Below are 10,384 nucleotides of genomic sequence, written 5' to 3'. Positions count from 1 at the left end.
GTCATCGGGAATGGCGTATTTAGGGTCGATCATGTGCCGATATGTGTGAGCAAATGTTGCAAACAGTTGTTCCCTCCACTCTCGCCACCATTGCTTATATGATTCGGTGATGAAAGATGCTGGCGTCCAGATGGATAGATCGACATCTGTAGTATCGGTATCGGGGGAGAGTCGCACTACCCTGCTCCAATCTGTTCCGCAGGTGATTGTTTCTCTGGGTTTGATCACATCGGCAAAACAAAGTTTGATTGGCAGTTGCCCAAAAGCCAATTGACAGGATACTGCCGATGGATTGTAAAATTCATACGTGATATTGGTGTTTTTCCCGCTACCGAATGTGTTTACTGGGATTGCCCTAGGAGTAATGATGACCATCATGAGTTCATTATCCTAATTCAGAGTGTCATCGGCAAAGTTGAAAAGAAGGGGGAATTTGTTTTCTTCGTCAATATAAGGTACCCAGGCCCTATGATCACGAGAAAGACCATTATAGAAGCTTTGGAAGAATCTGCCGATCTGGTCTTCATTGGCCTTTGTTCCAGGGAGGACAATTATGGCTTCACCAAAATTGAGGGGTGAGCATGTTGCCGATTCCTCATCCCCAAGCACATGGTCTTCAGCAATTTCTCGTGGGAATTGTTGGGCAAAGAAGTCCCATTGCAAACATTTGTGCATATGGGCATTCAGCCACATGTTGATAAACCACCACGGGCCTCCTAAGTTGCCGACGGGTTCACCAAGCAAAAGTTTCTGAGACACTTGATGAAGAAGATGATAAGTGGAGCTCAGAAGGTATCGGCCAAGAGGGAACCTTACACCATTGGCCAAGAGTTCAGCCGTGGGGAGGAAGGCGTTGGATGGTCCTACTGATCGACCACAGAAGATAAATTTTTCTAACCACATATTCAAGAATGTGGCATGTTCCGTCTGGTTAACTGTCCCGATCCTCTGGCATTCTTGAATATATCCCGTCCAACCGCCGATGTTGCGGGTATTCACCCTATATTCAGATTTTCTGCCATAGATGGAGCCTTCATCGGTAGTTGAAATGTCTAAGCCAGTGAGCATGTAGACATCGGCAAGTGTGGGAGTAGCTGGGCCATGTCCAAACATAAAAGTGTTTGTTGTGTCTGACCAGAAGTAAGCAGCTGCAATCATCATTGACTCGTTCTTTTGCATATCGGCAATGGATAGCCTAATGCATTGGTCTAGCTTCCGTTCTGCCTAGTGTACTTGCATCGACCTTTTGACCCTCAAGTACCAATCTTTCCACCCTTTGGTGGTTTTGGGCCAAGATCGGAATGTATCTTTCCATAAATTCAGAGAGAAATTTTGGGCTCTAAAAGGGATTCTGTTAACCTCTACATTAATCAGATCAGTTGGATCTGGGTTGCCCATTGGTCCTAGGCATTAGAAATGCGGCTGATCGGTTGGAATAACTAATTTGTTGCGAAGTTCCTAAGTTTAGAGGATCCGAAGAACAAAGAAAAAGAGAAAAAATTACCAACTGTATGAACTCGCAAAGACCAGAGGAATCGAGGTAAAAAGTAACAGAAGTGGAACGAACTGCAGGGACGTCGAAGTTGATTGCCATTATCTTGAGGTAGATGGAGGCACGAGCTGGAGACTCGAGGTTGACGCTAGAGAAAAGTTCTTGTTGGTTGAGGTCGCGCAGTTATTCATCGGAGTCGCCACCGAAAAGAGAGAATGCCAAAGATTGGAGTCTGAGGGTAGAAGACGAGCGTTCCGGAGAAATCTATTTATAAGCCGCTTGGAGTAGGGGTATTCTGGACTTATCTCTATGCCGCGCGCATGTGGGTCGAGGTGGTTCAGATGGATATGGTAACTGTTCGCATGATAATCAAGGGATTATACAAATGATTTGATGGCAAGTAATTATGACTTGGAAGAGATCTCGGTATAGGATATTTTAATTCTGAAAATGGCGGCATTATTATGTTAGGATCTTGCCGATGGATTATTGTTTCGGTATCTTAACCATAATCAGGGCAAGAGTGGTTGGAAATTGTGCGATGTTTACTGAGGTGCGTGAATCAGGACTAGATTTGATTAGATTTGATAATAGATCAAGTTTTGGCTTGGAGGATGAGTTACGGTAATTGGGCGAAGGCAAACGTTATCTGGAGTAAATTTTAGAGCATTAATGGTTTTATACTCTGAAATTGGGGGGGCATGTGTTGACACCGTTTTTGGCACGTGTCAAAATGATCAGAGTGGGCTAATCGGCAGGAGGAAAGTTACTGTATACGCTGACAGTCGATAAAAATCAGCTTGTAAAGATGGTTGCCGATGAATGGTGGTGATCGATAGAAAGGTTGATTTAGACTCGGGCGTTGCCGATAAGGTTGGAGATGTTATAGTCGATGCCGATGAAGGAAGGCTTGAAAACTACTGCCGATGAAACAGGAAGTATGCCGATGGAAAGGAGGTCGGTGAGAATTCTATCGTAATTGAGGCGGACAGGGAAATAGATAGGAGTTGATTTCCTTTTCTATATTTGTTAGAGTATGATTCATGTAAGAGTCACGTGTTTCCTTAGATATGGACTTGGTGTCCTAGTCGTATTTGGTTATGTCTCTTTAGATCAGGGTATAAATATAGATTGAGGGGCAATGCAATATAAATCAATCAATATCAAAACCAATTTTTACTCCTATTTGCATCTACTTACTTTTCGGCGACTTCGTCAATTTGTATATTTTTTCCTTTTTACGAGTTCTCATTGATTCGGCGAGTTGCATCGCTTCAGTGCGACCTTCGGCGATTCTCGAGTTCCGCGTGAGTACCTCTTGGCCGTGACTTTCGGGCGTATCGCTGTTGTCAGGACCAAAGTGCTCGTATCCTCATCCTTGTTGATTAACAGGTCAAATCGACTGGCACGCTTTGGATATCGATTCGGGTATTAGCCCTTTGTGTTTGTAGATCCACTTTTGCATCAACAATGTCGTGGAAAGGCACCCCGGTTGGCTAGATGCGCGCTCGGTCGATGCCCATGGCATCGAGCGTTTCCGCGTACATGATGTTGAGGCCGCTGCCTCCATCCCTCAGTTTCTTGGTGAGTCGCTTCGTGTCGATGATTGGGTTGACCACAAGTGGATATCATCCTGGCTATGGGATGCATTCTAGGTGGTTGGTCCGATCGAAGGTTATGGCGAACTCCGACCATCGAAGGAAGGTAGGCATGGTCGGCTCTGCTGTATAGACCTCGTGGCATGCAAACTTCTGGCGATGCTTGGAGTCATAGGCCGCCGACCCTCTAAAGATCATGAGGCAGCCATCTAGTGTCGGAAAGCCATCGTCCTTCTCCCCAACGTCTTCTATGGCTAGGTTGGGGTCACCCCTGTGCTCGCCCTTGTTGGAGCCTCCGGACAAGAACCGCTTTATGAGGCTGTAGTCCTCGTATAGGTGCTTGATGGGGAAATCATGGTTCGGGCATGGCTCTTCGAGCAGCTTCTCGAAGTGGTTCGGGGTACCCACTGTGGGCTTCTGACCCCCCCTTATGGTCGGTGGTGTCCACGAGCGAGCCCTCGCGCTGTTGCTTGTTATTCTTCTTGCTAGGATGGTTGGAGGCACCTCCACCGACATCCTCATCCCGCTTTGCCTTGCCTTTGAGGAAGGTCAAAGGTCGCTCCGATCGCCTCCTCGCTTGAGGCATAGCTGGTGGTGATGTCGAGGAGCTCCTTGGTGGTTCATGGGCCCTCACGTTCTAGCTTATGGACCAGGGACTCATAGGTGGTTCTAGAAAGGAAAGCTCCTATGACATCGGCATCGGCGATGTTAGGCAGCTCATTGCAGTGCTAGGAGAAGCGCTAGATGTACCCACAAAGGGTTTCCCTAGCCTTCTGTCAATAGTTTTTGAGATTCCATAGGTTTCTAGGATGCATGTATGTGCCCTAGAAGTTCCCCACAAAGATCTCTTTCAGGTCCGCCTAACTTTGGATTTTATTGGGTGGAAGGTGTTCCAATCATGTTCGTGCCGAATCGGCCAGGAACAACGGAAGGTTGCGGATAATGAAATTGTCATTTTCCGCTCCACCGGCTTGGCAAGCAAGTCAATAATCCTCGAGCCACAGTCTGGGGTTCATTTCCCTAGAGTATTTTAGGATATTGGTTGGTGGTCGGTACTATAGTGAGAAGATAGTGTTTAGGATGTGTCGGCCAAAGGACTGAGGTCTCGGCATGTCGGCGCTTAGGCTTCGGTTCTCGCCGCTATTGTAGCGTCCACCATGATGAGGGCGGTAGCCACAGCTAGCTCCCTCCCTCGCATCGTCGTGGGTATGCCTACGGGCATCAAGGGTGGCGGCCGAGACGCTCATGCATCGGGACTGCAGCGCGTGGCCTACCACCTTGCAGCACCTGGTGGACTGATATGTCCTTGTTGGGTCGCTCTAAGGGAGTGCGCTGGCTAGCGTTGAGCTCATGTCATCGGGACAGCGAGCTCTCGACCTGCTATGCCACCACACGCTCGAGTAGCGTGCAAATCTCGCGATGGGCCCGACGATCCTTGGGCGTCGTGGGCCCCTAGAGCACCTGGATCAAGGCTACCGCAGTAGCGATGTTCTGGCTTGCTCAGGTGAAGTGTGGGAGCACTTCATCATCCTCGATGATCCTCCGATTCACATCATGGGCCATGGCGTGCGCACGCCCACCGTCTCTGTGGCACTCGATCCCTCGCACAAGCTCTGCATGTTCCTGCTCAAGCTGAAGTCGTGCTTCTTCGAGCTCTTGGTGCTAGGCCTTTAGCTGCTCCACCCATAGGCGAGGCGGGGCCCCAACATCCCCCTCAACCTCACCATCAATGTCATTCATTGGGGTAGCCTCTTCTTCATGAATGCTTTCGATGTGTCTCTCGGGGGTACCTGCCATGAAACACTCATGAGAAGGGTGATGGCTCCCCCTGCTGGAGTCAGAGCTAGAGGGCAACTCTAATTCTCCTATGAGGAGTCTGTGGAAAGTCTCCATGATATATTCGGTCATCTCCATGAACTCGTCGTTCACAGGGGATGGAGGCGTGCGTTGCGCCATAAGGTGGCCAACGGTCTCCACGGCGTTGCGAAGACCGAACAGGAGTGCTGTTGGGGCATTCCGAATGAGGTATTCTAGGGAGAGCGGCTCTCCTCCAGCGAGCTATGTCATGACATTAGCGAACGAGAAGGTGAGGTGGCGCAGGTTCTCTCAGGATGGTCGGGGTCCTAGGAAGGCACCGAGCTGGCGCTCTAACCTCCCGTAGTCGAAGCTGAGGAGTTGGTCACTCCCAGAGGCGTAGGCCTCCGGTGCGTGCTGCTGCAGTTCTCAACCACCTCGGCGATCGCATCGAGGACGGTGGAGTAGAGAGGTTGGACGATGATAGGAGTCCACACCAACTCTCCCTCTGTTGTGACGATAAAGTCCAGGTTCTCAAAGCGCACATGCGCGCCCTAGACCTAGCTAACATTATGACTAGCCATTCGAGGCCTGGTGTGGATGTCAAGATGAGCAAAAGGCCCCTACCTAGCGTGCCAATTGTTGATGTTTCGAGTCACCAACGATGAATAAATTTCTAATATTACGCGTCTGGCTCGGATAGTGTGCTTAGAGGACACGAGGTTTATACTAGTTCGGGTAGAATATCCCTATGTTCAGTTTGTTGCTGCTGCTCGTGTTACTAGCACAGAAAGTTTATAGTAGGGGTTATGAAGGGGCAAGAGAGGGACGGGTCCCAAGTCTCTGGTGAAAGGAGTGAACGGGTGCTGAGAGAGCTCGGTTGCTGCTTAGCCGTGTGTTCGGGGTTCGATGGGTTTGTTTGGACCTGGCTTGAATCGATCCGATTGGTTATCAGATACCCTTCAATGGAGTGCCCTGCTTTCCTTTTTATAGGCCAGGGGAAAGCACGGGTTATAGCAGAGGGAAAGAGGAGAACGAGAGAGGGAGAGCCGAAGGCCTTCAGGATCATCGGGTCCTTCTTCTCCTTCATGCGGGTCCCATAGACACTGTAGATGTCAATAGGGATGGTGCCATATCGCGGTCTTGTCCGTCACTGGCACTAGGCGCAGGCGTCGTCTACCGATCATGGCGCTCCACTCTGTCCTAGTGGACGTTATGGTGAACCAGCGTGCCTGTCAGTGTTCTTACGAGGGTTAGGCAGAATAGTACCGGTACGCCCGATGCTGTTCTTGATGTGAATCCTCAGGCATGGCCCATCGTGGCCACAGGTTATATCAGGGCATGCTGGTCTTTTCCTTGGCGTTAGAGCTTTGACCCAGGCCCATATGCTTGTACCCAGAGTGGTTGGCGGTGATATGGAACCCCATCGGGTGAGGCAGAGCCCGCACCCAAGAGGTCAAGCGAGGCAGAGCCTGCCCCCAAAGGTCGAGCGAGGTGAAGCCCGCAGCCTCGGGGTCGAGCGAGGCGAAGCCTGTCCCCAGAGGTCGGGCGAGGCGGAGCTCGCGGCCTCGGCTGTCGAGCAAGGCGGAGCCTGCCCCCAGAGGTCGGGCAAAGTGGAGCCTGTCCCCGGAGGTCAGACGAGGCGAAGCACGCGGCCTCAAGGTCAGGCGAGGCGGAGCCTACCCCTAAAGGGAGACGAGGCAGAGCCTGCCCCCTCGGGGTCGGGCGAGGCGAAGCACGTACCCAAGGGCCGGGCGAGGCAGAGCGCAAACCCAATGGTCGGGCGAGGAGGAGCCTATGGCCTAGGGGTTAGGCGAGGCAGAGCGCAAACCCATGGGTCGGGCGAGGTGGAGCCCGTAGCCTTAGGGTCGGGCAAGGCGGAACCTGTGGCCTTAGGGTCGGGCGAGGCGGAGCTTGCGCGCCTGGGGGTCGGTTCGAGCCGTAGTCGCACTCTTGACTGCTCGGATGAATCAATGTTTATGGTAATTAGCTCCTCCTCTTTGGGTACCCTAGTATTGGTCTCCGATAAATCAAGCGCCGTAGTAAGAACTAGAATATGAAAGATGGTAAAATGTTTCTGATTGCTTACCACCTGCTTGAAACTAGAATAGGTGCTTGTATAGAATGGTTAGTTAATAAACTAATGATAACTGCTAATAAATTGAATATAAGGACGCACATTTAGTAATGCTCCTGTTGATACAATAAATCCATAAGTCAGATGGCCTTACATATCCTTGGAGTCGTTTCCTTTCTTCTGACGGATAAGTCTTGCGGAGTACAATTGAATACTCATGGTTTGTCCTACTCTGTTGCAGGTGATAGGTGGATGCTAGAGCTGACACTTGTGTGCAGAAGGAGGGAGTATTAAACAATCCAAACTTTGACAAAATATATATTAAAAAATATTAATATTTATGATACTATTTTCTATAAATATAGTCAAAATTAATATTGGTTGACTCCTTGATATGCTAGACGGAGACTTATTTTGGAACGGAGGGAGTATTAAAGAATGAATTTAACAATTCCAGTTCCAAATGAAATGTAAATCTTTTTTTATGAATCAATCGATTTTAAGTTTAACTAGATTTATAGAAAAACAAAACAACATTTGTATCTCTAAATAAGTTAAGAATATATATTTCATGTTACCTATCATAAATATTAGTTATATTTTATACATTTAATTAGATATGAGATTAATTAACACATCGAGAAATGAGACTTATAATCACTCTGGAGCATAACAATAAGGTTAGTTTGCTCACAGTGGTATCATTATCACCATCCCATGAGGCCATGATCCACTACTAGTTGAAGCACCTAGCCATGAAGCCATGCTGGTTGGTGGGGTGGTGGGGCCACTCAAAACAAAAAAGATTTAATTCTCGAGGAAAATGATTTGCAGATCATGAGGCGCGCATCATGGATCCGTTCGAACAAAGGGCTGGCGCTTACAATGATACAGTCTATTCCACGTAGCGCGCTAGCAGGCTAGCAATAATGTACCGTAACCATCGGTTATTGTTTGTCTATGGACTGTTCACCAGTTTTTTATAGAAAAAATTCTTACACGTTATTGCTATAAACCTAAATCCTTTATCCGTCACCTTAAAAACATGCTTCTCACATTGTCATTGGTGTTAACCTATAATTCCTTCCATATTAAAGTCATAGGGGCCAATTGCATTTCTGCCCTCGTTTTCACATCTAACTGCATGTTTGCTCCATTTTGGAATTTACAGATTTGCTCTTACTTTCTGAAATTGCGTGTTCATGTTGCCCTCATTCGGTAATACTAATGGTGTGTGTTAGAGGCCACAAAGACATATATGCCCTTGGCATGAATGACCCTATGATCCATACGTTTTTATACCTGGATATGAAAAAAATGGTAGAATATATTTTCCGATTAAATAACAATGGCATCATACATTTGATATATTAAATAACTGTCAAATATATCTTCCAGGTAAATGACAATAGTCACATCTAAGTAGACCAAAATAATGAGAGTAAATGCTAAATTATTAATCCTAAATCTTCCAATAAACCGAAACAAACCTATACTTGCATAAAAGTTGAAGAGTTTACACAGTAACCAAGGAAGCAATTCCACCATCGTTATTCGTCAGAGAAGCTCACGATGCCGCTTGCCAGAGCTTGCCGTCGTGCCGTATTGCCTACCCACACATATTGTTGCGTTGGTCGCCCGCCCACTGGCGCAGCTCGCAACGCCGGTCTCGTGCCTACCCCGCTCACGAAAACTCGGTTACCCTGCCCCATCTACCGTGCTGCTAGGCCACGGTGCCACCCGCCTGCGTCGTGAGATGCGATGGCAGACCTCTCCTCCAGTCCGTGCGTCCACCGTTCAGGGAGTCTAGATATGATCCAGACGTGAGAAGAAAATAGACGGATGGTCTCGAGGATAAAGCAGGGGTATTAAAGTTATTTGGACTACCATTTTCATTTCTTTTTTTTATTTTCCATTAAATTGCTTCGGGCGACGCTTTGTTGAAGTAGGGGTAAACGGAAGTTTGGAAGTTAGAAAAATAAGGGCAAATTTGCAAAGTCTAAAAAGAAGGGGCAAATGTGTAATTATATGTCAAAATGAGGGCAGGAACATAATTTGCCCACTCAAGTACTTACTACGCATATGAATATCTAGATGCCAGTGTTTCTGCTGGTCATCCTCTAATCACAGACGACCTTTGAACTGGGTTAACTACCGGAAAGAATGAAATCTGGCTTGTCTAGAAGTAACAATTTTAAGTTTAATTAAACATTTTTTAAAAATAATAATAATATTTGTATGAGTAGAGTAACTGTGACCGTAGATTCTCAGATGCACATGCCGATCCGATCGAGAGCTGTGAGCGAACATTTGCTTGCCGAAGCCGCAAACTGCAACAATGGCCCTCGGCTGGCCAGGCTACTGGCATTGGCAGCTGGGCACACGCTGCGAGAACAGATTGTGCTGTGGGTGCGACTGTGAGGAGGGTGTCGGCGACACGGCGTCGGTGTGATCCCTGCTCCTGCCGATGCAGACCGCCGGCACTGTTGGCCCGTGGCCCAGCCGTCGTCGGCATCACGGAGTCGCTTCGACCGCCGCTTTGACTAATCGATCCACTCCTGCCCCTGCCTGCCAGCGGCGCAGACGTCCGCTGCGGGGACACGAGTGTCAGAAGCGAGGAACCCTTTTTTCGCATCGCCTTCGCCTCGCCTGTGTGTAGATCCGTCGGCCAGACACACGCGGAGCTCTTCTCGGCTCGACGCCTGTCTCTACAATCTCCTGCCCTCCGCCAATTTTCATCCAATAGTATTTTTCTCTTACAAGTACTTCTTCACGATTCAGCAACGAACAAGCCCAGCCAAACAAACAGTACTTTTTCACGATTCAGCAACGAACAAGCCCAGCCAAACAAACAGGCTGCATATCCCGTCGCCATTAATCTGACAGACAACAGTACTCCCTCCATTCGTAAATGTTAGTGCCACGATTTACATGTCGATAACTTTGACTCGATTTATAAAAAATACGTGCAACATTTTTATTTTAAAATAAATATATTAAAAAATTAGATTCAAATATCTATCTAATGATACTAATTATGTATCATAAATATTAATATTTCTAATATATATTTAGTAAAAGTTGTTTATCCATAAACGAAAACGAGACATTTAGGGACTGAGGAGTACGTCCTTGTCTTTTGTTACAGTACGCATGAAAAACACAGCGCCATGATTTGAGCATGACTACGTCGTGATAGTCATGGAGAGAGAAACAGACGAGTTTCTGCCCCTGTCGGTGGTCGCGGGCCTGAAAAAAAAATGAAATAGGGATTTGTTGTGAGAAAATTTTTAATTAAAAATAAGCTAAAAATACAGATTACCTTTGTGAGCCCATTCATGTTTTTTTAAAAAAAAAATCTTTCGACTTTTGTTGCTTTTCGGGACTCCTGTAGTATATGTTTTTGAAGCTTTTGACCGGCCA

This window comes from Miscanthus floridulus, chromosome 6, assembly GCF_019320115.1.
Source record: "Miscanthus floridulus cultivar M001 chromosome 6, ASM1932011v1, whole genome shotgun sequence".
Lineage (NCBI taxonomy): Eukaryota > Viridiplantae > Streptophyta > Magnoliopsida > Poales > Poaceae > Miscanthus > Miscanthus floridulus.
This window is presented reverse-complemented; position numbering follows the sequence as displayed.